The following is a 27,862-nucleotide window of genomic DNA, read 5'->3' as shown; positions in this document are numbered from 1 at the left end:
CCAGTGAACTGTCCCCCATCCTCACAAACCTTTATCTTAACATTCAAGACCTTCCATAATCCAGCCCTACCTCACACACATCTATATATATAAAAGGCTAATATGCTAAGTGACCATCTGCTATGATACACACTGACCACCAGAGGGCAGATGATCAACGCAGGAGCTGCTGTGATGCACACTGGCCATTTACAGAGAAATGGCACCACGAACCTGGCACCCACAAAGCAACACTCGACTTCCCCCAAGTGGGACACACCCCAAGGCTACAGCCCAACAAATTGCAGCCAACACTGCAAAGACCCCATGGCGCAAAATGCAGCCCACAGCCCCACCCAGCCAGGAAACAGTCACTGTGGGTGCCGGGTAATGACATCACATAGCAACACCGGCTTCCTCTCCCTACCAACTAGCCTCCTTGCAGTTTCTGCAGCCCGGGAACACAACTTGCTTTATAGCCAGGTGCAAACATTTTACACTTTAACCAAATGTTTGTGAAGTATTTTCCCATGTCTCATCTCATTTGATCCTCACAGAAGTCCTGGAGTAGGTAAACAGGAGACTCGGTAGAATCCTATTTTCTTTTCATTAGCCAGAAAATGGAGATTTAGAAAGTTTAGAAATTTGACCTGACTGAAATGAAGTAAGAAATGGTGGACCTTGAAAATGACTTCAGGTTTTGTCACTGCACAGAATATAGTCAAACACTGCTGCAGTTAAATATTTTACCCTTTGTTCTCCCTGTGTGATCTACAATAATAATCTGCTTCATGTTGATACTTACTGCTGTGTTGCTGACAATTACCTGAAAGAGAACTTGGGGTGCTTCACTGGGCTGGAAAAAGTTTAGCTAAGTCAGAAAGCAGGTCTAATTAAGCAAGTTTGTTCTATATCTGATAGATCCTCCCTTCCCCCAACTGATGGACAGAGTATGACGTAAACTCCACCTGCAGCCCGAACATTCCTGAACACCTAACCAGGCACCTTATATGGACTATACATTGAACCACCAATCAGCACCTGCCAAATACCCTAAGCCCCCGATTCCTAAGTACCTAAGTGCCTAATCATGTGCCTTATATGAAACCACCCATCAGCGCATGCTGAGTACCCTAAGCCCCGTCCCCTCTTCCCTCCCCTCAAAAGGCACTTTCACCCCTGGCACGCCCTCTTTTTCCCTCTGGAAGGGAGCCAGCAGGGGTCTTCTCTCCAATAAAGCCTGTATCCTGGCATCCAGGTTATCCGGCCTCTGTTTCATCTTTCAATATCTATAAAAGGCTAAGTTGACTCGCGCATGGGCAATACATATAAAGCTCTCACTGGTGCCAATTGCACACGTGTGTTTGCATCTGTCATTGTCCATCGTGAATTTGATTGACAGTTCTATTATAGAGAAAGGGCAAATAGCGATATTGAAGTATTTCTTCTAATTAATTTCCTTTCAATGTTCACCAATCCATGCACCAGGCCACTAGTATCATATAAGTGTTGTTCTCATTAGTCCCACAGGCATTATTCAAGCCTTCAAGTCACTGTGCTTTGCTTATGCTGATCCTGCTGCCCAGAATGCCCTTCCCACCATTATATCTAGATAAATCCTACTTGTTCAAATTTCAGCTCAAATGCTACTTCCTCCATTCCTCATCACCTCAACCAAAAGGGACCATGACCCCTTTATGATCTCTTAAAACTATTCTCCTGTTTTAACTCACTGATGACCCTTTATCACATGCTAATCTGAATTGTGATTATCTTTGTTTACCTTCCATCTATGTGTGATTGGAGGCAATCTGGACCAGGGGCTAAGAACCCAGGCTTTACAATCAGGAAACCCTGGAATTATGATTGTTTCCTTTTCCTACTAGTTTAGTGACCGTGGGCAAGTATCTTAACTTCTTTTGAGCCTCAAAATCTTCATGTGCCCAGTGGGGGTACCTCATAGGGTTATGGTGAAGATTAAATTAAATAATCATACATGTAGAATGCCTCACACAAAATCTGGCAGAAACAATAGTTGTAATTATAATAACAACTGTTATTATTACTAGGTTGAAATCTCCTTGAGCAGGGTGTCTCAACTTCAGTGTGCCTACAGATCACCAGTTAAAATCTAACCATGATTCAGAAGGTCTGACATGGGCCTGAGATCCCGCATTTTTATTTTATTTTATTTTTTTAGATCCCGCATTTTTAACAAGCTCCCGGTGCTAATGCTACTGCTTGGTCCAAGGACAACAGTTGGAACAGCCCAGTCCTCGAAGGCCAGGCTGGCGTCTTGCATAGCAGTATGTCTCTCACAGAATCTAGCATGGTTTCCTACACAGAGCAGGGGCATCATCATGTTTTTAAATGAACGCATCTTCATCGTGGTGGTAGGAATGACATTGCAGGTAGCTTTCCCTACTCAGAAGATTGCACACCCCACACTCACTCACCCCACACCAGCTAATCTAACCTTGCGTAGGACTGAGATTTCCCAGGGGCCCCACTGCTGTGTTTCAGAAATCAGTGCTCTGAGATGGAACCGGCTGTGCACTAACCTTACAGCCCTGATTAATTCTCTCCCTTTGTTTGCCTCATTATCGTGATTAGGTTCTGCCCGTAGCATAGCAACGGCTAATTGTAGGCTGGTTGCAGAGTGCATAATTCCCGCTATTAAAATTTTATCGAGGCTTAATTGCGCTCCTTTTTTTGCAGCAGCAAAGCTTCAAAGTTTCAGAAAAGAGGCGATGTGGTTAGTGGAAGCTGGTGATTTTTTAAACCTTAGCAAGCTCTGTAAAGCCCTGCTCTGCAATATCATTGACCTTGAGATGGTTTCCTGTGGCCAGAAAGATGCCCATCATTTATTTATTAACCCTCCAGAAGGTCTGCAAACAATCCCCTGTGGCCAGGCAGAAAGCATATTATGGGTCAGAAGCTATTACAAGAAAGCCCCAAAGGGCAGGCCGACCAAATAGCTTGCCAAAGTGGGCACGCGGGCGGGAGAGCTGCAGGCTGCCGGCGGAAGTGGTGCGGTATGCATGCAGGTGTGTCACTCCGCGGATGCCCCGGTGCCGCTCAGGGGCCCTCCGAAACCAGCGGCTGAAAGTAGTTTTCTAGGAACTCTGTTTTCTAGGAATTCGAGTGCCAAATTGCCCCAACCTGTACTTAGTGGGAGGCAGAAAGAGATGAACCCATTAGCAGGTACTTTGTACAAATGGTTTCCAAATCTAAGTGATTGCTGGCACCATCTGAGAGCTTGTTAGAGCTGTAAGCTTCCAGGGTCCAGCCCAGACCTGCTGATTCGGCAGGGTGGGAAGGGGTGGGGATGGGCTGGACACCACTCCTCTGGTGCTGCCCATGCCGAGCCACTTTGGGAATCACTAACTTGCAGCCAGGAGGGACTTCAGTAAACATAACGGCAGCGGATCCAGCTGCCCCTTGGGGAACCATCCACTTACTCTGCTTCATTCAAATTGGAACTACGAGGCCTAATGGTAAGGATGGCTCTAGGTCAGTGGTTCTCAAACGGCAGCGTGCATCAGAATGACCTGGAAGGCTTCTTAGCACACATTGCTGGGCTCCACTTCCCAGAGTGTCTGATCCATTAGGTCAGGTGTAGGGCCCAAGGCTTTGCATTTTTAACAAGCTTGTAGGAGATGCTGGCGATGCTGCTCTGAGGACCACACTTTGAGAGCCACTGCCCTTAATCTGGGCCAAATGTATCTCTTTGAAAAGGACTCAGTTGTGTTTCTTGGTCCTCACATCATTGAGTATTACTTTACAAGAAAACTCTGTCCTTGTCGTGGGCATCTTTCTATGATCCAGAAACACTGGCATTTGTAATCAAGATTTGACCTGAGAGGACATTATAAAGGAGAAATAGAATCTAAGGTCCTGGATTTAAATACAGTTGAATCCAGATGATCCACTACAGCTTAACCATTATTAACTTAAGCAAGGCTTTAAAGGAGGTGGGATTTGGAGTACCTCTTAAATGAAAGGCAAAACATTATTTGATGAGCTGACCTCAAGCTGGAAAAGGCTTTAGATAAGGCACAGTGATGGAATTATGATGAGTGAATGGAAAATAACAATTTTATTATTATTATTATTAATTATTTTAATCCTAGAGAGAGAGAGAGGAATATTGATGTGAGAAACATCAATTGGTTGTCTCCCTCACGCACCCCAACTGGAGGTCAAATACGTGCCCTGACCCAGAATCAAATCTCAACCTTTTAGGTGTATGGGACGATGTTCCAACCAACTGAGCAACTGGGCCTGAGCACATTTCATTGAGAGGAGATAAAATGGGGAGGAGGGTGGAGAAAGAGAGAAAATTCAGAGTAAGTTTAAAGCAGGGGTTGCAACTCAAAAACCTCAGATAATAGAAATGAGTGAGGCAGACAAGTCAAATTGGAGTGTGTAGTTCCAATTTGAACAAGACAGTATGGAGTGGTGGGGACTATGGTAAACTGCAGAACCCTGGTCCTTCTAAAAGGGGAGCCTCAATTCAGCTTTTGCCTATTGCTACCATGGAAGAAAATGGGCCCAGGAATTGCTTGCTGTTTCAAATTTCCAAGAGATGCTGGGAATCTGAAGTCTAATAGAAACTTCCCTACTTTAAAAAACTGAACTCCAATCAAAACATGTCTGTAGGCTATTAGTTTATAACACCAGTTTAAAGAATTCGGGTCCTACTTCCTAGATCTTAATTCACAGGCCTGCTTCTGTAGAAACTTGGCACATGTTTTGCTTTTTAGGGGTGAGGGTTAGTTATTAGGAGAGGAAAATGAAAAGAGTAAGAAATGGAAGAAGGATGAAATCATGGAAAATATCGTAAAAAGAATGAATCTACTATTTAGAAGGGACCTGGGGGCTTATATAGTTCTACCCCTTACATAAAGAATATATCATTTCTACAACATCCTGGCGTGGTAGACTATTAATTGGGTGGGCCTTGTGGAGTCTCCTCCCACAGTGACTTAGGGCTCAGCCGATGGGTCATTAGCAAGTGTGATGCAAGCAAAGGCTTGATAAATCCTTGCACATTGGAATGTGCCCACTTGGAATGCTTACTTTTGGGATCCACTGCCATATAAAAAGGCTAGCCATGTGGAGAGACCATACAGAAAGAGAGGTCCCAGTCTTTCAGCTGTTCCCTCCGAGGTGCCAGGCATGTGAGTGAAGCCTTCTTGGACTGTCCGACTACAGCCACATGAGACCCCAAGGGAGAGGAGCAGAAGAACTGGCCAGCTGAGCCTCAGTCAACCCACAGAGTCCTGAGAAATAATAAATCGGTGGTTGTTTTCAGCCACTAAGTTTGGAGTACTTGGTGGAAATTAATGGAAACACCTAGTGAGAATCTGTGCCAGGATTCTGTGGTATAATAAAAAGTAAATATTGGGTCTTTGTGCCTGGTTCCTGGCACAGAACTCCTAAAACCCTTGGCATCTCCTGAATTATACTGTCTTTTGTATGCTAATGAGATAACTGGTGGCTGGGGGCCCCTTGATAGCTTCAGGGTAGGGGGGGGGTGGTCACCAGAAAGACCAAGGCATAGTTAGAGGGATGGAACTTTGAGCCCTATCCCATCCCACCTCCAGGGAGGAGAGAAGGGCTGTAGACTGAGTTCAATCACCAGTGGCCAATGATCTAGTCAGTCATGCCTATGTCATGAAATCTCCAGAAAATCCTCTAAGCAACAGGATTTGAGGTGCTTGCATATTGGTGAATGCATAGAAGTGCTGGCAGGGTGGTGCCTGGAGAGGGAATGAAAGCTCCGCACACATAACCATACCCTACGAAGCTCTTCCATTTTGCTGCTCCTCAGTGATATCATAAACCAGTAAACATAGGTAAAGCCAATCTAACAAATTATCAAACCTGAGGAGGAGGTCATGAGAATCCCTGACTTACAGCTGATTGGCCAGAAGGACGTGACTGGTGTCTAAAGTGGGTACAGTCTTGTGGGACTGAGCCTTTACTCTGTGGGGTCTGATGCTAACTTCAGGTAGGTAATACCAGAATTGAGTTGAATTGTTGGACAGCCAGTTGAGGATTTGAAAACTGTAGAGATTCTCTTTGGCTGGAAGTAACAGAACACCTGACACACAGTGACTTAAACAAGTAAGACGTTTCTCATGCTCGTGTAATGAGAAATCAACCTGTGTTTCATTGGTCAGAAGCAGCTGCACAAAAGGGGAAGTGTGAGTAACCTGGCATATTTACGTCCCACGCCATGGGAGTTTTGATGCCTAAAAAAGAAAGAGGAATGGGTATATATTTCTCAGAGTCTGCCACTACCAGCTTCTGCTGGGAAAAGAAACAACCTGTCTCCCCCTCCCGCTTTCCCTTTCTCTGCCAAATACAGCCATTCAACCACAAGCCCAGCAGCTCAACCAGCCATGCTCAAAGGAAGAGGTCTGTGTCTCAGTCCAATGGCTCAGCATTTTATATTTGCCTGTCTGCTTCTTCCAGGTTCATTTCACAAGAAGCTGATTGATCTTGAACTTGACTCAGCCCATTGATATCACCACTACTGAGAAAGGTCTTAGGGCAATCAACTTTAAATCTGAAGCAATGGAGATGAGCAAACATTTTCAAATGAGCATCTTCTGCAAACCTGTGCAGACTCCCAGATGTCTGGCACAAAGGAAGAGGCCATTGAAGGAGCTAAAAATAAAGTCTGCAGTTTGCATAGTTAGCCTGTGGCCATTCCATGAGTTAGAAGTGCCTCGGTGGGAGAAGCAATAAAAGGAAATGAGATTGAAATTCACTCATTTTCTTTCTTTCCAGCAACTTCTTGGAAGGAGGAAACGGAGATGAATGAGACATAAAATCACAGAACTTAGACTTGGAGGTGCTCTTAGAAATAAATTAGCCAACCTTTCGTGCAATAGCAAATCATAATAGCGAATATTTTTGAGTGTTTACTACATGCCAAACAATTTACTTGCACTCTAATTTTACCCTCACCATATCTCTAAAAGGTAGTATGGTTTTAACATCTATTTTAAAGGCATTAAGTTAATTAACTTATTCAAGGCCACAGTGAATGGTGGGACCAAAATTCCTGCCTATGCACTGCCTTTTCCTTAGTTTTTTCTGCCCCATCCCATCTGCATCACCTCTCCCAGCTGTCCACTTCTCTTGACAACTCATTCCTATTTGGAAAGTCGGTTGCTCAAAAACTCATTCATATATTAAGCTGCAGTCTGCTTTTCTGGAACTCTTATCATTTGGCCTGCCCACCAAAATAACACATAGGCCAGTCAGTCCCTCTGCCCTATTGCAGTCCTTCCAATATCTGCACTCCACAAGCATGCACCTCTGGGCCTTTCTTCTTCAAGGTAAATATCTATGGCCATTCCAACCGTGGCCCACAAAACCTTCCTATATGCCACACTTCTTCCTCTATGTGTACTGCACTTGAACTGCAAATACAGACTTCCACAGACACAAGGCTAGTACTGAAAATAGATCAGTGTAGGTACAGTAAATTCACGTGGCCCTCTCACTCTTTCATTCTCCTGCTCTCCATAGAGACATGGCCAGAGAGTGTTTCTCTGCAAATTCAGTGATGAAAGGCAACCAATCTTCAGTCTCACTGTTGGGGAACAACAGGGAGTGGTGAGCACTGTGACAAATGGGCAAGCACATGCCTGATCTAAAGGAAGCAGATACTGCTCAGACCCAGCCAAGTGTTGTCACTAAAAGATGATGCCAAGAAGAGAGAGAGAGAGAAAGAGAGAGAGAGAGAGAGAGAGAGAGAGAGAGAGAGAGAGAGAGAGAGAGAGAGAGAAAGGGAGAGAGAGCGCTTCTGAACTTCTCAAAAGTTGCAGGGAATCTGAGTTTCTATTTGAAAACTTTTGCTTTTTATTAGATCAGGTGTTTTAATATATATTTACAGTGTTCTGTAAGCCAAACAAAATGTGTCTGCAGGCTGGATCCAGCCCTTGGGCTGCTGGTTTACAACTACTGTTGTTCACCAGTTAGAACCAATAGCTCAATGCAACTCTGCAACTCTGCCCCATTGACCAGGAAGAACCCCTAGGCTTCACCCCAGATCCTTCAGTCTGAATTCTCAGCTTTGGTCTTGAATTCCTAGATTGATTCCTGATTGAACTGTAGCAAAGGTAGGTTTACAGTTGTGAGTATGTGAAACACAGAGTTTATTCTTACATTATTATTTATTTACTACCTTGCATTATTATTACTTACGATTATTTATTTGTATTATTTATCTTCTTGTTGTTATTATTTTGTATTCTTACTTATGATTTACCTTTTAGGTAAATCCAAACAACTGTAAACCTACTTTTGCCCTTGTATTTGGCCCTGGATTTCAGCTTTGCAGTAGCCCACACTCTGCTGCAAAGATCAGTGTAGCCCTTGCCCAGTGCCCATCCTAGGCACCTAGCCCTTGGCCTGTGGTCTGAGACTGAGCTTCTGCTTGTCCAGAGGATATACAATGTGCCATGCACCCAGTATCTCACTTAATGGTGAATCCACTTACTTCCACTGCCATCTGGCCTCAATTTTTTAATCGACTCATTTTGATTATCAAGGAATTTGTATTATTTATGCTTTTCCTGCCTTGTTATTATTGTGAATAATTGAGAGCAGAGCCCTGAGCTATTCAGCAATCATCACAAAGCCAACAGCACATACTCACTTAGATTCCCTCTCTTTTTGTGAACTCTTTGTGACATAGCTCACTATTTTAATCTATAAAATGGGATTGTTATGAGGGATCTACTTATAGATGTTAAGTGTTTATAACAGAGCCAGGTATGTGGTGGACACTCATGGATGTTAGGTTGAAGGAATAGCAGTTGGAGAACTCTTCCTGGTCATCTCCTGGTCTCGCCCCCAGTAGCCAAAGAGGAGACCTTTCTTCTCTAAGGAAATGTCACTAATCCCCTACCATCACCAAGCCCCTACTCAGCAGTAGGCAATCCAACTTGTTTTTCTGACAAAGGGAAAGATTTGATTCAAGCCATCCACACAGCCCAATGGGTAACTTCTGGAAGACCTAGGCCTGCCTCCTGCCTCCTGCCTCCTGCCTCTAACAAGTATTTGTTGTGTGACTTTGGGCCAATTCTTTAATTTCTCTGAGCCCAAGTGCTCCATCTGCAAAATGGGGTTGCTAATATGTAGCTTACAGCATTATAGTGAGGGTCAAATGAGATGTTTAATGAAACACCTGGCACATAGTAGGTATTTGATATGGTGACGATGATGAAAATACTGAAGCACGTGCTATCATTGGACCTTCCCGGTCTTCCTTTTATCCTGCCAGATTTGCAAAAATTAAATTACAAACTTCTTGCTTGGTTGTTATAAAAAAAAATTCAAACAAACGATATAGACAATTATAAAATAAAAATTTGGGAGTTCTCTGCATGCCCATCCTATGCTCGAGAGAGCCACGGTTAACTGTTTGGTGTGTGTTCTTGCTGATGTTTTTCTAAACACACACACACACACACACACACACACACACACACACACACATTGTTTTTAAAGCAACATTAGGATCATACCATACATACTCTTCTGCAACTTGCTTCTTTCTCTAGGCAGAATTTCATGGCCATTTTTCCAAGTTATAGTATATGAAGCTTGTCCAGGGTTATGGACTGAATTGTGTCCTCCAAAATTTATATATTGAAGCCCTAATTCCCAATACTTCAGAATGTGACTGTATTTGGATATAAGGCCTTTACAGAGATAATTAAGTTAAAATTGGTCACTCATGTGGACCTTAATCCAATATGCCTGGTGTCCTTTTAAGAAGAAGAGGTTAGGACACAGAAAGAGACATCAGACACGTGCACACAGAGAAATGACCATGTAAACACACAGCAAAAAGGTGGCCATCTACAAGCCAAGGATTGAAGCTTCAGAAGAAACCAACCTGCTGCACCTTGATCTTGGACTTCTAGCCTTCAGAGCTTTGAGAAAATAAATTTCTGTTGTTTAAGACACCCAGCCTGTTGTATTTGTTATGGAAACCCTAGATAACTAATATATCTAGCCTTTCATAAGACACATAGTGTTCCATTCTGTAGATGATATAAAAAAGTGTTTATTGATGGACTTTTAGGTTTTTTACAGTTTTATGCTAATACTAAAGTGCTGCAGGCAATGTCCTTGCAATATGCTTTGTGCACTTGCAAGATATCTGTAAGCTCTGTTCCCATATGAGGATATGCACACCTTTAAAATGTGTGAATTATTTGTACCAACGGAAACTCCAGCAACATAGGCAAGTTCCTGCTTCCCTTTTCCCTAAAACCATAATTTCAAGGACTTACAAATGGTGGCCATAAAACCTAACTAAACTGACAGCCCACAAAATATGACACTCTTGACCTTGGCTTTGCAATGGCCTCTTCCAACACCTTGGCTCCATCAGCCACCTATAGAAACACACACGTTTCCTGAATGGAGAAAGCTCTCACCACACTTTATAGTCTCTTCATTGTGAAGGCAAACTCGATAAGAACCAACTGCCATGCCACAAACAGAAGTATTGATTTTAATTTTTAAAGAGTATAAATAGATTTGAATCATACACAGTATATTGGATTTGGGGAGAAAATATTTCATGACAACCTGCCAATATATTTGTTTTCTCATCTTTCACAAATAGGAATGAGGGCTGCAGAGATGGACAGAGGTTGGCAATGCCGCTCAGGTAAGCAGAGATATTTTTATCTGAATTGATGCATCTGACTGGCCTTTTGTGTAGAAAGAAAAACCAGAAATGGGAACCTTCTTCTGTGGTGGAGATGAACCTGGGGCGCTGTGGCCAGGTCCTTCCTCTAGAGTGTAAGGGAATTCCCCACCCCCAAGGGGCTTGGCATTCCCTCTTCTTGCTCTTACTCTTTTATTCATCTGGATGCCCAAAAGAACCAGTCACTAAAGGAAATCTATAAAAATGGAAGCCATGACCTACTGGCCACTTAGAGAATGTGTGGAGGAAGAGTAGTCATGCCTCATGGTGGCCTGGGTGCTGGTTTGGGAGGAAGCATAGCTGGCAGTGGGACACTTCGAGGCATTGATCTTTGTACCTATCTGTCTTTGTGGGTTACTTGGAAGCAGAAACCATCAAATTCATCTCTGCCCATAGCCCAGCATAGGTCCTAGGCACAGATTCTCTTCTTCTCTCCTAACATACTCTCCCTTTCTCTCTCTCTCTTTCTTTTAATCCTCACCCAAGGATATTTTTCTATTGATTTTTAGAGAGAATGGAAGAGAGAGGGAAAGAGAGAAATAATCTATGTGAGAGAAGCATGTCGATTGGTTGCCTCCTGCACATGCCCTGACCAGGGCTCGAGCCAGGGAGGAGCCTGCAACCAAGGTACGTGACCTTGACTGGAATCAAACCCAGGACCCTTTGGTCCACAGGCCAACGCTCTATACACTGTGCCAAACTGGCTGTAGCTGACACATTCACTCTTGAGACACTCTCACAGAGTTTATGATTTTAAATATGATAACTCACAAATTTATGTGTCTAGCCTAGAGCTCTCTCCTTAATTCTAGCATTTATATCCATCTGCCTACCTGACACCTTCACTTAGATACCTAATATTCATCTCAAACTTAACATGTTCAAAACGGAACTGCTGATCTACACTCTCCACCCCAGTCTGATCCACCTGCAGTGTTCCAATCTCAGTTGGTGGCAACTCCATCCATCCAGCTCCTCAGCCAAATGTCGTGGAGTCATTCTTGACTCCTCAATCTCTTGCTACTCAAATTCTGTTGGCTCTATCTTCAAAATAGATCAAGAATCTTTTCAATACCTTTATTGCTATCATCCTGGTTCTAAACCACTGTATGGGGGTGAATTATGCCCCGCCCCAAAGATATGTCCAAACCCTAACCCCTGCAATGTGGCCTTATTTGGAAAAAGGGTCTTTGTGGTTGTAAATAAGAATCTTGAGATGAGATCATCTGGATTTGATGTGGGCCCCAAATTCAATGCCAGGTATCCTTATAAGAGAAGGGCAGAGGGAGATCAGAGACACAGAGACACAGGGACACAGGGAGAAGGCCAGGAGATCAGAGTTTTGCACTTTCAAGCAAAGGTGCACATGGAGCCACTGGAAGCTGGAAGAGGCCAGGAGGTTCTCTCATGGAGCCTTTGAAGAGAGCACAGCCCTACTCACATGTTGATTTGGGACTTGTGAATTCCAGAACTGGGAGAGAATATATTTCTATTATTTCAAGCCACCTAATGTATGATAATTTGTTAAGGCAACCCTAGGAAACTAAGATAGTCACTGTTATCTCTCACCTAGATTATTGTAATCACCTCCTAACTGGTCTTCCTGTTTCATTCCTTACTTCCCTACAGTCTTTTCTCAATCCACAAACTAAAGCAATCCTTGACATGAGTCAGATCATCCTATGCCACTCAAAATTCCAGTGGCTCTCAATTTAATTCAAAATTAAAGCTAGATTCCTTACCATGGCCTGAAAAGCCCTATCTGATCCGCCCACCCTCTACCTTGAACTCCTTCTCCTACTTCTCTCCATCTTGCTCGTCCCATTCAGCCACAATGGCCTCCTCTCTGTTCCTTGAATGCACAAATGCTGTCCCCTTTAGAGCCCAGCCAGTTCAGTCCATCTGCCTAGAAGGCTCTTCCCCAGGTGTCTGCGCTCACTCCTGTGCCTCCTGTAAGTCTCTGTTCCATCCTCACCATCTCACAGAGGCCTACTCTGACCAGCCTATTAAATATGGACCCCCTGCATGTCCACTCTGCTTCCTCTGCTTTATTTCCCCATAGCATCTACCATCTTCCAATGTGCTCTCTACTTCACTTATTATGCTTACTGCCTCTCTCCCACCAGAGTAGGTGCTCTTGCCTGTTCTGTTCATTGTTGAGTCCTTGGCACTTAGAAGAGGGCCTGGCATGTAGCAGGGGTTCAACAAACATTTGTTTTATGAACAAATAAGTAAATAGCTGTTAATATACCTTTTTTATTTCTAATTATTATTTTCTGAATATGCCATACATTCACATCATTCAAAATTCAAAAGGTACAAGAAGATGTATAGCAAAGCATCTTCCTCCAACCCCTGTCCATCCAGCCCCGCTTCAGTTCCTCTCCCCAATGGCAACTGATAACAGTTTCCTTCCTATCCTCCTTGATTTTATATCGGAGTACCTATCATCTATCTCTGATTTTTTAAAAATATTTTATTGATTTTTCACAGAGAGGAAGGGAGAGGGATAGAGAATTAGAAACATCAATGAGAGAGACACATTGACCAGCTGCCTCCTGCACACCTCCTACTGGGGATGTGCCCGCAACCAAGGCACATGCCCCCGACTGGAATAGAACCTGGGACCCTTCAGTCCACAGGCCGACTCTCTATCCACTCCGCCAAACCAGTCAGAGCTATCTTTGATTTTTAATTAACATCGAAACATGAAGGTATTTTGTATCAGCACATAAGAACTTCCTCACTCCTTTTTACAGTGCATAGCACGTCATGGTATGTATAAACCTTAAAATGATTTAACCAGCTCTCAATTAATGGACATGTAGGTTGCTTTAAATCCCTTGATATTTCCATACTTGTGAGTAATCACTGTAGCATAGTACCTTTTTAAAATAACTGAACTTTTAAAATGAAATTTTTAATAAATGTTTATGAGGGTCAAGTCCTCCTCACACCTCCAGCCAGAGCTGGCCATCTCGTCGATGCTCTCAGCTTCTCATGGTCTCATTCTGGCTGGGCTCCTGTTCAGAGCCGGCTAAGAGTAACAGCAGCAGCTCATTGGACACTTGCTGGGCACTAGGCATTATGTGAAGTACTTTACTTAATTCCACTTTATCCTCTGTTGGAGAGGGATTAGTATCCTCATTTATATTTGAAGAAACTGAGGGTCAGAGTGGTTAAGTAATTTACTTGCCCAAGTTTACACAGTAAGAATCAAAAGCAAGATTTTTTTCCAGGTCTATTATCAGAACCTGGACTTTTTGTTGTTATTAATCCTCACCTGAGGATATTTTTCCATTGATTTTTAGAGACAGTGGAAGGGAGAGAAAGAGACAGAGAGAGAAATATCGATGTGAGAGAAACACTTCGATTGATTGTCTTTGCACACTCCCCAACTAAGGCCAGGGATCAAGCCTACAACCGAGGTATGTGCTCTTGACCAGAATCGAACCTGGGATCCTTCAGTCCGCAGGCCTACAGTCTTTCCACTGAGCCAAACTGGCAAGGGCCAGAATCTGAACTTGTGATCACTACATACTTAACTTTTCTGTAACTCAGTTTTTTCAATCATAACATGGGGATAATAACAGTAGTGATTTTATAAAGTTGTTTTGAGGGTGGGAAAGGAAGCAGCAAGGAATGGAGTGGATCAGAAACAGGTGGGGAAAGAGTTCTAGATAGGTCACCGTGAATTTTTAGGGATGAACAGTGTTTCTCAAAGTGTCATCCAGAGCCACCCAAACTAGCATTACTTTGGGTACTTATTTAACATGCAGGTCCCAGGGCCCCTTCCTAGATTTCTTCAAGAGCAGAGCCCAGGGATCTACCTACAATTTTAAATTGGCATCTAGGTGATTCTGATGCACATTGAAATTTAAGAATTTCAGGCTCTAGGATATGTGGGGTGTGTGTGTGTGTGTGTGTGTGTGTGTGTGTGTGTGCTTACTGTAGCTCTACACAAATAGCACTCCTCTGGCTCTATAAAGAAAACACCTCTCTTCACTGTTCCTCCTCACTCTCCACACCCAATTCATTTTTCTCATCACCTGCATAGCCAGTAATCTATGCAAAAGCAATTCCTACATTCCAAACCCAGAAATCTGTGTGTTGTTCTGATTTCTTTTTGCTGGAAAAACAGCAACAACAAAGTGATAGATGACCCACGAATGATGTGAAACTGTGACCTAGTGTCTTAAAGGTACAGGGACCCATCTAGCCCCTCATCACATCCAGTATCCCTGGATCCCTACAGTCTCTGGTCCCCTGAATCTCAGGGCTAGCTCTGATGACCCAACACTGTCTGCAAATTAAGGAGGTGGTGAAAATTTAAGTAAACCAATATTCATTAACATTTTCTATTACTAAATGAACCTGGTACACAAATAGTATTCACTTAAATAATCAATCACTGTCAACAAATTACAGGATGCAAAGAATGAAATTAGCGAAATGAACTAAGGCTACAAAATTCATTTGAAATTCAATTTAGTGACATTAGCTTTCAATTAGTCTGCCCAACTCCTTGAACATCTTCCTTTTGTACATATTTTTCTTTAAGTAAATGTAATTAACCGTTTTACTGTTTAATTACTGTTCAGTGTGACAATATCATTATTACATGGCTTCTATTGTTTCAGAGTGACATAATTAAAAGATGATTTGGGCTGAGGCCATCAGGGTAGTCCTGGGCTGTGTCTGGAGCTTCTACTGCTGAGGGGTGGGGGAACAGAGGGGTCCAGGAGGTGGGGATGGGAGTGCACTTGAGCTGAGGCTCCCCAGTGAGTATCTGATAGGCTGCACTGCTTTTGGATTCCTAGGGAAAACTCACATGCCAGATTCCTCATTCCCTAGTCTAGTGGTCGGCAAACTGCGGCTCGCGAGCCACATGCGGCTCACAAGCCGCGGTTTGCCGCTCTGTTGACTAATGAGTTTGCCGACCACTGGGATAGGGGCTTAATCACAAGGAACAACAACAGCCTGTAATTATTGGAATCGAGAGTCTAGGTCAGTGGTCGGCAAACTCATTAGTCAACAGAGCGGCAAACGGCGGCTCACAAGCCGCAGTTTGCCGACCACTGCCCTAGTCCACACACAGTGGTTTGCATTCCATGTTTCCGGCCTATTTCCCTGAAAACTCAGCCCCTTCCTCCTAGACCTTATTTCCGTTCATGACTCTCTGACACCTATGATCCAGTCACTGTAGCTGGGGAGTGGGAGTCCCCTCAGATTCCTGCCTCCCCCTCAGCTCCCAGGGGCAGTGAGTCGCCCCTTGGTGTCTTCTTCTGATGGCACCTGCTGTCTGTGCCTGTGACTGCCACAAGCAGTCTGGGTTCTCACCTGCACCCCCTTCTTGTCCCATTGGGTTGCTACATTCTTGCCTCTACCTCACAGCCCACCCTGCACACTTCTGCCAAGTTTTAACAGACCCAGACACAAGTCTCTGCCACCGCACTCCACGACCCACAGAATCAAGCCCAAAGCATCCTGCCTGTTCATTCCTGACTGCCCTTTACTGTCCACCATAGCCTGGGGGGTACAGCCTCACCCACCTCACCTGTTTCTGCTCCCTGCCTGTACCCAGGCCTCCCTTTAAACTGACCTCCTCCTGGCCTCTAAACAGGCCCTGCACTCTCCTGCCCACCCTCCCCCCACAACACACAAACCTTTGCTCATGCCAGCCACGCCATCTGGAAAACATACCCTTTCCATTTCTCTCTCTTAGTAAAATCTTCCTTACCCACCGCCCAGCCCAAATCCCACATCTGCAGTTAAGCCTTCCTGGCCACACCTCAGTCTCTGGAGATCAGTTTCCTTCAAAGGGCTCAAGCGCTTACTGTCTGGGACGTCCCTTTTGATCCTTAATAACACGCTTCGTGATTTTCCTCTGCGCTCTCAGCTGAAGAGCACGTTCTTTGAAAGCAGGGACATGCCTGTCTGTGGTCCCTGCTTCTTGCAGATGGTCTTGCTTATGCCTTCCCTGAAAAAGAACGACACCCGTGTCTTTCATTTCCTGTGTGCAGGGCTGTCTTGAGGTGGACGAGTCAGCTGTGGTAAGAGCAGGCAGCAGGGCTTTGCCGCCGTGCATGGTGGGCAGCTGATGGGATTTTGGTGAGACAGGCAGGGAGGGACCAGTATCACAGCATGTGTACACACTGAGTTCTTCAGGAATCTTTGGAGAAGCTACATGAATTCTGGGATTTTTCTCCAAGAATCCTAAAGAGGGTGGCCCAGGTGCTGGACTTGTCCCTTCTCAGGTCTAAAGGCAGAAATAAACAGCCTCACTTATCTCTGAACAATAGTTTCCTTCCCCTCGAGTCCAAAAGCCAAACTATGTATCTCTATGTTAGCTTTCTCCCATTCAGTAAGCTACCATTTATGTGCCAGGAGCTGCGCCAAGTGCTATACACATTTATCTCATTTATCTACACATTTATCCCACTGCAACCCCTGGAAGAAAGGTGGTTCCTATTTTAGAGATGGAAAGTCTGAGGTTGGGAGAAGTTAGCAAACCCAGCTGGTAAGCAGAGCCAGGTCAGAAACCAAGTTGAGTCTAAATGCCCCCTTCCAACCACCATCCTGACCTGGCTCCCTGCCCGCCCCTCCCCGCTCCCCAGCAGTTCTGAAAACCCATCTCCTCTGAGAAGGCCCTTCTCAAGCTGCCTAGATCACTCTGCAAACCACATCTGTAAATTTCTTGAGGAATTTTGAGGGAGTCTTACTCCCAGTGCCTAAAATGTTTTAAGTGAAAGAAGGCATGTATAAATGGATGGATGGATGGATGGACCGTGTTAAGTCCAAGCTCAGAAGGGAGACCATATCACAAAGAGCACAGGATCTGGAGAAGGTTGGTTTGGACTCAGATCCCGGCTCTGCTACTTTAGTAGCTATGCTGCTTACTCAGTCTCTCTGAGCCCCACTTTCCTTTTCGGTAAAATGAGAATAATAAATTCCTGATAGTGCTCTTGTGAGGAGGAAACGATACAATCCATCGAATGTGCATTGCTTGGTGGCTGGAACATAGTAAATGCTCAATAAATATTAGCTCTTACTACAATGGGCAGGAAGCTGGTATGTGAGTCTCTTAGTCCTTCAGACTCTGTGCTCCTTACCTCCCTCCCCTTGTACTCCCCTGCAGGCCTGGGTTTCCCACCTTCTTAAGGAGAGTGTTCCTGGGAGGCTTGGGTGAACAGGAAGCTCCTGCCTGAGCCCTGAGTGTGTCAGTGAGGCAGGTGCTCTGTGTCATTTACTGGGCAGGTGGGGGCAGCTGTTGTGACCAGGCTGCAGCTGCTGTGGCCTGTCAGCCCCCTGTCAGACTCACCCTGACAGCAAATACAGCTACAGCTCATGAAAAGCTCAGCTCAGCCCCTGGAGCAGCTCCTCAGGGCTGTCCCGGTTTTCCCTAGTTCCCCGTGCGCTTTGGCAGCTCCGGCTCTCAGCACAGCCAGGGCTGGAGAGCAGGCACTGAGGTGCCCTTCCCCAAAGATCAAGTTACAGAGCACATTCCCTGGCTCCACCTTGGAGAACATCAAAGGCTGGAGCCAAAGCAGCCTGCCTGGGGATGAGGCGGCAGCTGCCTACTCTGTGTGATTCAGGGTGGCTGGAAAAATCCCTTCAGCTCCAAATATTTTACTGCTATAAGGCTGAAACTTAACCATTAGGGGCCCAATCTTATCATTTGAAGTGGTTCTCAAAGTGTGGTCTTCCGACCAGCAACATCAGCATCATCTGGGAGCTCCTTAGAAATGCAAATTCTCAGGCCTCACCCCAGACCTTCTGAATCAGGGCTGCGGGAGGGAGTGTCTGTGTTTAACACAGGGACCTGGAGAGGTGAGGGGAGGCCTGGTCTGGCTAGTGCAGTCAAGTAGATCGGGGACCCACTCCTAGCTCTGCCTTCTAGCTGTGTGGTCCTGGGCAAATTAGTTCATCTCTTCGGCTTTGTTTGTACTACTGTAAACTTCAGATTGTACAAACAATTCAAAGGGCCAAAGATGAAATAAGATATATGAAGAACTTGCACATAATAGGAGCTTAATGAGTGCTAATATCCTCTCCCCAACGCCCCACCTAGTTTCTCACAGAGAAGCGGTCTGGGTGGAGTGCCATGGTGGGGTGAAGGTTTCACAGGTGGGACTGTGAATGTGGGTGGGATGCCGAGACAGAGAAGGAGGCACAAAAATGAGAACAGCTCTCTCCTCCTGGTTCCCTCTGTTTTGCAGGGGCTGGTGCTGGGGTGTAGGGCTCCAGCTCCAGTGACCCACCCAGTCTCACCACCATCCTTCCCAGATTCTGGGTGGGGCTGATTCTCTGCTTACCTTTTCCCTACTTTATTCTAACCTCTTTTAGGTGTGTGAGTTGCAGGTCTAAAGGTTTCCTGCGGGAGATGACTGGTAGAAATAGAGAAGTGGTGAGTTTCTGGGTCCTTAGGGTTAAGAAGAGAGCCAGCAGCTCTAGCCAGTTTTGCTCAATGGATAGAGCGTCGGCCTGCTGGCTGAAGACTCCTGGGTTCGATTCCAGTCAAGGGCACGTACCCTGGCTGCAGGCTCAATCCCTGGCCCTGGTTGGGGTGTGCAGGCAACCAATCAATGTTTCTCTCTCACAATGATGTTTTTCTCTCTGTGTCTCTCCCCCTCCCTCCCACTCTCTCTAAAAATCAATGGAAAAATACTTCCAGGTGAGGATTAAGAAAAAATAAAAGAGAAAGCCAGCAGTTGACACAGAGGCCATGCTCGAGACCTGACTCCTGTCCACGCACTGCCAGGGTCTCCCAAGAAGCCAAAAGGCAGGCAGCTGAGAGCATCGGAGAGACAGATGCACCCCTGGAGGAGCAGATCTGTGCCCCAGAGCAGCCGCTTTCCTTCCTTTTAAAGCTTGAATGCACATCCTGAGCCTTGGATGGGAGAACAAAGTAAGGTCTCAGTCTCACTGGCAGGCTCACAGGATGTGGTCCAGGGGTAATGATACTTGGATTTCCCTCGCTCCCTATCACCAGGAATCCCAGAATCAATGTTTCATCATTAATTTAAGGGTTTATCTCTGCTAGAATTCGCATGTCCACTGAGCTATGTTCTGGGCTTGGGTTAGTCAGTTTGGATTCAAACCCCAGCTGTACCATTGGTTAGTTGTTATGTTCTGGTTAAATATTTAACCTCTTCAAGCCTTATCTAAAGTAGGGACAGTGATTATATATTTAAGTGTATACTGTATATGTACTTACAATTATTTCAAGGATTAAAATACGCAGTGCTGTTTGGATGCCTTGTGAACATATCTCATTTTATTATGAACATATTTCTTTAAAGCTACAAAATAGAGAGGCAGGAGAAGGACCTAAGTGAAAGGTCACGATCAGGGATGGCTGATGGGTCTCCACTACGATGCCAACTTAGGGGGATCTGCAGGCGCCACCAGCATACTGCCCTGCACGGCTTATGAAGGACTCCAGGACTGACTCGAGTCTCTGCAGACCAAGTGCATGGCTGAGCAGAAATGTCTCCTCCAATCTGGGCAGGGGGCCTGCCCACATTTACTGTCTCTGCTTTAGTTGCCTTCACCCCAAAGGCGAGAAAACCGGCTGTGACTCTTTCGATTACCTGCAGTACAATTACAGACGCCATTACTGGGATCTTCAAAGGCTCCCACTGAAAGAGTAACTTAGCCTCCTAATGGAACACTGTCTCCCAGTATCATTCTGAAATGTTGCACCACTCACAATGCATCGCCTTTTGATCTTCGTGATAAAAGTCCTTGATGTGGACTGGCGAGGAGAGAGAAAGAAGAGTGCTCTCTACTGTGGTGAACTGCACAGATCCTGAAGCCGGTTTTGTCAGGGTGGTGAGGACTAAAGGGTGGGTGGGACTTGGAGGACCCAAGCCCCCAGAGGCACCTGAACCCTATAGCCCAGTTGTCTATTCAGGGAATCAACTGTGGCTTTTGTGTGTTTCCCAGATTGGGGGGTGGGGGTGGGTCTCTGAGGCACACAGGTGTTTTACATTATTAATCAGTTAGATCTCTTTCTTCAGAATAATCTCTCCCTCCACATCTGTGGAAGCACTTTGAAAAGCAGCAGCAGTGTGTCTATGCAGAGTGAAGCGAGACGCCAGGGAGGGCCCACTGGAGGTAGGACAGCAGGCACTGTGCTGGGGCCCAGAGGACACTGAGGGGCCATGAAAGGTTTTGATTTTAGTTTCTTTTAAAATCATAAGAAAAAAAATGAATAGAATAATGAATCCAGTTGAGATTTTATTTGTCTTTATACCAATACAACCATAAAGTATAATTTTAAGAAATATTTTTAATAGTGGAAGGGGCTCTCAAAGGCAAAGTGCTTAGGGCCCAGGGAAATAAATCATAATGCAGCCCTGAGGACAGGGTATAGAAGAGACCTGAATGGCGTCTGGAGGCAGAGCTGTGGTCCCACTTCAGATCCTGTGACCTTGAGCAAAGCATTCATCCAGGGCTGTGCTTTTCTTGTGGTCCAGTGTCCTACAAGTCAGAAGAGGACTGAGGGCTCCTCAACCCTTCTTCTCGGTCCCAGCTCTAAGGAGAGCATGGAAATATGCACAAAGTATATAAAAGGCCACGTTCTCAAAGCCTAGAGGGAAGATGGAGAGACCACATGCTCCAGAGGACAGGTGAATGTTCCCACAGTGCTCTAACATCTTTCCCATTCCCGAGAAAAAGTCAGTTAGGGAGAGGCTGGATGAGCAAGCTGGGCCTTTGAGGGGTTGTGGGGCTCCAGGGAAACAGAGCCTTCCCAGAACCGCACAACTCTGGCCAGAGTGTTAGGCTAGCTTCTGGAATAACCCAGGGGAGCAGGGAGATGGACGAGAAGAAGAAAGGGACTCCAGGTGTGAGAGGTGTGGCTAACCTGCAGACCAGGTGGTTCTCCTGCTCCTTGGGGTACTTCGGCTGAGATGAGGATCGGAAGCACTCTGAAAATTGAAAGGACTTTTCAAAAATAGGCTGTGGGAGAGTTAGGGGAGAGGAAAAGTGGGAACGTTTGATTAGGGTGTGCTTTCTGGGGCATGATGAGACCTGTTCCTTCTTTCCAAGGAATTGCCATAAAATCAACATTACTCACCCCAGCTCTGGGAGTAGAGTTGAATGTTTTGGCGATATCATTGAGTGCCAAATAAATCAGGTGCGTGTTCCAAATCGGGCAGATGTGTAACCCAACTGCCTACTTCTCTTCCTTTTCCCTCCTTTACTCTTCTCCTTCCCTCTATTTTCTTTCCCTCCCCCTCTTTCCCTCCCCTCTGGCCACCTACTTCTCCCCCTTTTCCCCTTTTCCTCTGCTTTCTCCCCACACACCAGAAAGTGGAGGGAAGCATGCCAACTATAGGGACCCCAAGCAGGAGGGTCAGGGAGCCCCCCTGAGAACAGCAGCCTCCATCTGCTTTCTGATGAATGCAGCTCTAGATGGCGGACCCTGAAGCTAACACAGTTTTTGTCAGTGGCATTACTAGCTTACATACCACTTCGTTTCTTTTCCTCACGCACCTTGGTAGAATGGACTGGGAGTGGGGAAATTGAGGCAGTGCTTTTTCCTCAGTCTTTGAGAATAGTCGTCTCCCCACTCAGCTATGGAGAGAGAGGCGCAGGACTGGGTCAGCAGTCTGGGGGCCCAGCAATGCCAGCATCTTCATCTGCAGGGGCAAACCATGACCCCAGCCTGGCCTCAAAAAGGAAACCCCTGACTCCTGCTCTGCCCATCCTTGGGGAGAGAAAAAGAAGGAACTGAGAAAAAAAAAAAAAAAAAAGGAAGTCCAGGCATTCCCACATTCCCAAGGCTGTTTGGGGTACGGGTTGGGGGCTGGGCAGAAGAATGGACTGGCAGAGCCCTCTCCACCTCTGAGACCTCCCTACCAGGGCTTCCCACTCACACAGTTTCAAAATTGCTGTAATTAAGAATCAAAGAAATGTATGTTCAAATATTCGAAGGTCATCTAAGGAGATTATCAGATGGGCAAAATAGTAAAAGTTTTTGAAGACTTTGCCTACTGAACAGGTGCTCTCAAATCCTACTGGAAAGAGCCACACAAGCTTCCTGGAGACACATTTAAAAATATGTAACCCCCAATACATCCTTTGCCTCAGCGATTCCACTTCTAAGAACTTGTCCTAAGAAAATCATGAATATCATATAGAATTGCTCACAGAAATGGCCATTGTAATTTTTATTATAATAGTGAAAAATTTGAGACTTAGAAGAGTAGTTAACTAAATTGTTAATTAGCTCTGAAAATGAAATTCAGAACATCCATTACAAATGATTATAGGTATGGATTTATTGACATGGAAGATGTTCATGATACACTGCTTAAATGAAAAAGCTGTTTCTGAACAGTATGTATATTTATGAGCCTACCTTTTAAAGAAAACATACATTTATAAGTATAGTAATTCTCTATTACTGCATAGCAAATTACCCCAAAAAATGTGTGCCTTAGAACAACAAACATTTATTACTTCACAGTTTTTGTGAGTTAGGAATTCAGAAGTGGCTTCTGGCTCACAGTCGCTCATAAGGTTATACTCAAGATGTGACTTGAAGTCTTTAAGGTGCTAGAAGATTGCGTCTAAAATATCTCATTTACATGGCTGTTGGCAGGAGGCCTCTTTCTTGCCATGTGGACCTTGCCATAGGACAGCTTGAGTATCCTCATGACCTGGCAGCGGGATTCCCCCCAGAGCGAGTGATCCTAGAGAACAAGACAAAGATCACAATGTCTTTCATGGTCTACCTCAGCAGTCACACTTTGTCACTTATGCAATATTATATTGATTATGCAAATCAGCCCTATTCAGTGTGGTAGAGGACTACACAACAGCCTGAATTCTAGAGGGCAGAGGTCATCAGGGATCATCCTGGAGGCTGTCTACCACAGTGCCTCTACTATTCAATAAATAGTTTTTGAGTGCCTACTAAGCGTCAGATCATAGTGGGACCACACTGAGGGTACTCACAGCAAAGGAGAGCCAAGGTGCCTGCTCTCTTGGAGATCACATTCTAGGGGAGGGGAGGAGAAGGGAGAGACCCTAAAGAAGGCAGAAAGGTAGCCATAAACAGTGATCCGTGAGCAAAGGGGAGCATAGGGGAGATGCTGTCAGAGAAGTAGGCAGGTCAGGTGAAGAAGAACCTTACAGGCCACCTAAGGAGTTTAGATTTTATTCTAAGTGTGGATAGAAAGCCTTTGGTGGATTTTAAGCAATGATGTGCTCTGATTTGTATTTTTAAAAGATCCCTCTGGATAAGGGAAGAGAATGCATTCAGGGGCAAAAGTGAAGTCAGAGAGACCAGCTAAGAGTTAGTAAGAGTAGTCAGTCTAGTGATGGTGGCTTGGATGACTATACCAGTAATCCTGTGGCGCAGTGGGACAAGTGGGATTATGGAGGGATGAAGAGTGAGACTGGAGGGTACAGAGGCAGAGATAGTGAGATGCAAGCCATTTCGATGGGGGAGGGAAACAGAGATGGCGTAGATACAGAGGGAAATGGTGGTTTGTGGGTTGATTGTGCCCTCCCTCCCCATCCCAGAAGATATGTTGAAGTCCTAAGCCCTGGTACCTGTGACTGAGACCTTATTTAAAAGTAGAGTCTGCCCTAACCGGTTTGGCTCAGTGGATAGAGCGTCAGCCTGCAGACTGAAAGGTCCCAGGTTCTATTCCGGTCAAGGGCATGTACCTTGGTTGCGGGCACATCCCCAGTGGGAGGTGTGCAGGAGGCAGCTGATGGATGTTTCTCTCTCATCGATGTTTCTAGCTCTCTATCCCTCTCCCTTCCACTCTGTAAAAAAAAATCAATAAAATACATACATATATATATATATATATATATACATATATATATATATATATATGTATATATATATATATATATAAAAGTAGAGTCTTTGTAGATATAATTAAGATATAAATTGAGATGAGATCATACTGGAGTAGGGTGGGCCCTTAATCCAAAATAATTGGTGTCCTTATAACACAGGAGAAGAGACTTGGAGACACACAGGGAGAATGCCACATGAGGACAGAGGTAGAAATTGGAGAGAGGCAGGTGCAAGCCAAGAAACACAAGATTGACAGCTACCACCAGAAGGTAGGAAGAGACAAGAAGGCATTCTCCCCTACAGGTTTTGAAGGGTGCATGGCCCTGACAACACCTTGATTTTGCATTTCTAGTCTCCAGAACCATGAGACAATACATTTCTGTTCTCTTAAGCCATCCGGTGTGTGGGACTTTGTAACAGTAGCCATAGGAAACTAAGACAGTGGTCATGGCACAGAATTTTAAGGAGAGGCGATATCAGAGCAAGTTTGGGAATGATCCAGAGAATGAGACCTTTAGAGGGAAGAGAGCTGGGGTAACAGCCAGAGTGGAGTAATGGGGAGGAGCCCTGGCAGATGGAAGGGTTGGTTTTTGACATGAGCAAGTCCACTTCCTTTGCAACAGCAGGTGAGAGTGTGTGTGCAAATAAGGTGGAACCTCGTTTCTCAAACTGTGTGAAAACCAATTTGTTAAAAAACCAAATCATTGTTTTCCCATTAGAAATCATGTAAATTAAATTAATATGTTTCAAACCCCCAAATAATTCTGTTTTAACCTTGCTTATAGAAAGTACATGTCTAATGTACTATTTAATTTATAAATAAACACTTCTTTTCTTAAATTTATAGAACCACTTCCTATTAGCCTTAAACAAATTTTCCATATATCACTGCCTTGGAAAGGCTATCACCAGCTAATTGCTTTTCCTTTATCCAATCAACAACAGTTTTTCTACATATTCAATGCCTGTGATTGTTGTTTTGTGAGCACTTTCACACCCTTAGCAACATTAGAACTCTGAATGTTTTAAAATTGCGCTAATCCTCAATTTCTCCAGCAACAAAAGCATTCTCTTCTTTGTTTGTTGCCTGAGAGACGCTTTTTGTCATGCCGAGGTATTAGCATGAAAGGGTTGTCAGGTCAAAAACTGAAGTTTTGGTAGACAACCGAGACATTTTTACTGTGAACAACTTGGTCAAGAACCAAAATGTTTGAGATGGGAAATGTTCAAGAACTGAGGTTTGGACTGTAGAGGTAAGTTCATAGGCCTGGTGGTGAGAAGATAAGAGAGTTGAAGTCTAAGGGCTTCAATTCTCTCAGAATAGAAGAAATATGAGACGAGATGTGTGGGAAAGTGAATTTAATAAAGAAATATGGTAGGCCCTAGCTGGTTTGCCTCTGTGGATAGAGCATCTGCCCGCAGACTTCAGGGTTCTGGGTTTGACTCCAGTCAAGTCAAGGGCACGTATCTCGGTTGCAGGTTCGATCCCTGGCCCTGTTCGGGGTGCATGCAGGAGACAACCAATCCATGTGTCTCTCTCACATCGATGTTTCTCTCTGCCTCTCCTTCTCCCTTTCACTTTTCCTAAAGATCAATGGGAAAAATATCCTCAGGTGAGGAAAGGGAGAGAGAGAGAGAGAGAGAGAGAGAGAGAGAGAGAGAGAGAGAGAGGAAGGAAGGAAGGAGGGAGGGAGGGAAGGAGGGAGGGAGGGAGGGATGGAGGGAGGTGGTAGAATTTCATTCAGACAGAAAAAGTTTGGAAAACTATATCTCAGAATCTTAATAGTAGATATCATTAAAATGAAATTTGGGGTGAGTTCTCTCCTTTCTTTTTTTCTAATATAAAATTTCTAATTTTCTTCCAATGAGCTTAGATTAAATATCCAATAAATATAACTTTTCAATTTGAAACCATGTATGTCCTGATGCTGAACCTAAAGTACCAGCCAGCTCTTAAGGGTATGTATACACCATGAAGATGGGATAAAATCGAGAGGCTGTGGATTTTTTTCAGTGAGAAGGAATAGTTGGAATCAAGGAGAAGCACCAGGCATGGACAGCATCCAACAATAGTCATCCTGCTTTGGATAAACACCAGGAGCAAAAGCAGCATCATCCTTTAAGGACACATGTGCCTAGGGATTTGCAGACCATGGAGGGATCGGAAGACAAAACCCAGTTCCTTCCTTGGAAGATGCTGATGGGGAAAATGAGACAATTTTAAGGGGGCTAGCAATCTGAATCTGTGCCATTAACCTAATGCATTCTTGTTAGCCTATAGTCTAGTCACTGCCCCTTTAATTATCTGGTCCTGCAAGAACTGTTTACCCAAAATACTACTGCCATTTTAGAGAGGCCGTAAACCACCCCAGACGAAGTTATCAGCACTGGCGCCAGGCCAGGCCTTTAGTTGTGGTCTCAAGGCCCCAGCACATGGGGCTTTTTGCAAAGCCCGCGAAAGGTCCGGAAGTATAATCCATATTTGGGGGACAAAGAAACCAAAGGAATCTAAAGGGAAAGCTTCCTCCATATTGGTTGACTCAGGATTTGAGAGAAACAGTCTCCCCTGAGTCCTGTACTGGTACATGTGAAATGTCTGGAAATAAATGGGTTTAAATAAATGTCTGGTACTCCTGAGTATTTTTTCAGTTGCCTGGTAAATTCTGTAACAATGCAACTCTTGCTCCTGGAGGCTCTGGGCAGTCACACATCTGCCAAGGACCTGCTCTCTGTAGGAGATGGAGGATGGCTTACTTCCTGCATTTTGTGAGGACAGATCTTAATGCCAGTAGAAGCACCATAAAGTTGCAGAACTTCAGAGTACCTGACCCACCTTCCTCAGAACTGGCGGAACCCAGGACCCTGTGTTATTAAAAAGCTTCCAAATGACTCTGGTGGCCAGGAGAGTTTGGGAGCCACTGCTCAGACCTAACTCTCTGTTATGTGGTTGAAGAACAACTGTGCTCTGGGACAGTAACTTATTGGCATAGAGGCAATGCTAATGTCCCAGGTGTCCTCGAGTCTGAGTCTTCCCACTCCCCCAACCCCCACCAAACCCTTTTCTCATAGAGTGCCCCCCACCACCAGTGTGTCCCCTGCTCCTTTGCTCCTCCAAGTCCCACTCATTCTTCAGGGCCCAACTCAAGTCAGCCCCTCATCACCAACATTACAGAACAACTGACTACTCTCTCACTGAGCTCTCCAAACTTAATTCATCCAGGGATGGCAGCCTGGGTATTTTGATACTTTCTCCCCAATTAAGTTTGCCCACAGCTGTGAGGACAAGCATTCTTTTCCTTTTCTTCCTT

Source organism: Plecotus auritus, assembly GCF_963455305.1.
Source record: "Plecotus auritus genome assembly, chromosome: 1".
Taxonomy (NCBI): Eukaryota; Metazoa; Chordata; class Mammalia; order Chiroptera; family Vespertilionidae; genus Plecotus; species Plecotus auritus.
This window is presented reverse-complemented; position numbering follows the sequence as displayed.